Below are 1,323 nucleotides of genomic sequence, written 5' to 3'. Positions count from 1 at the left end.
AGCAAACAGAATAAAATTTGAGTGAAATTACAACCAATTTCCCCTAGAAGTCAAACTATGAAGCACTTTATAGTCCACACATTAAGCAGGTGTAGAGACTTGTGGTGGTCCTCTAGGGCTTGATTGGCACAGTTGGACAGGGCTTGTGTAATGGCTCCGTTCTCCACTAGGTGGCACTGCTTAGCTTACTGGGGTAGATCACTGTGGGGTGTGTGCGCACGTATATGCTTGCATGGGAGAGGTGAAAACGGTGCCACTTAGCTTCCCAGTCTCTAGCACCAGTACACTGTGCTCTCACTGACCAGCAAACAAGTACCCTCCTTTTTCTGTGGTTTCCATCCACTCCCTGCTTCTACACTGTGTCCAAGCCATCAGCCTGCCAGATGGCACCTCCCTCCAGTTTTTATCTCTTACGGGGCTGTGTTTCCAAACCCCTCACTTCTGATGGTCCTGTGCCTTGGACCCACTCCTGCCCTCTGGGGGAGGGTTTCGTGGAGCAGTTGTGGGTGCTGGCTTGAGCCTGGGGATGTTCCTGTGATCGCACTGCTGCAGAGGCTCAGAGATTGTGGCTAGGTGCTAGCTTGCCCCAGAATAAATTTGTGTGACTGCGTAGCAGCAGTGGTTTAGAGATTAACGTGAATCACAACATACAACTGGTGCCAGGTTTCATCGCACCCTGGCATCTTTTTTCCAATACCAGCAATGATATTCTCTGGGGTCCACTGGGACCTTGGAGGCCATAGGGTCTCTACCAAATGCCCTCGTAGCAGGGGAACTGCTTCTCCCTGTGTGGCCCTTGAATCCTCAGACCTCACTGCCTGCCCTGGGGATTCACACTTCCCACCAGAGCACCACCAGCTATTGAGCTGTTAAATTTCTGATGCTGCTTTCCCCTGTTTATAGAGTCTTAATGGTATTGAAACCCTGTCCTTTCTCCTTGCTCCCTTTCTTTTCCAGTCACCTGTGGGTGTTTTCACTCTTTCTCTTTCTCTCCAGCTACTTTCCAGGGGAGTGCTTTTCCTGTACTCTCCTCCCTTTCTCTTTCCTCTCTCCACAAATACAGCTCCCTATCCTCTGCGGCTTCTCTCTTTCCCATTTCACCTCACTGTGTCACATACCTGCTGAGTTCTGTGGCTCAAGTTTTACAGACTGTTCTGTTAATCCTCAGATCAAGTTTCTAGGTGTTCAAAATGGTTTGGTGCTGATCTAGCTGCATTTTAAGGACGAGAGAAGCAGAGAACTTCCATGCTGCTCTGTCATCTTGGCCCCAGCCCCGACCATGACAGTTTTGAAGAATTCTGGTAAGATATTTTGTATAATATC

The sequence above is a fragment of the Lynx rufus genome, unplaced genomic scaffold (assembly GCF_022079265.1).
Source record: "Lynx rufus isolate CCGP_SWC_20201006 ecotype Redwood Valley unplaced genomic scaffold, mLynRuf1.p SCAF_4, whole genome shotgun sequence".
Taxonomy (NCBI): Eukaryota; Metazoa; Chordata; class Mammalia; order Carnivora; family Felidae; genus Lynx; species Lynx rufus.
Note: the sequence above shows the minus strand (reverse complement) of the source record.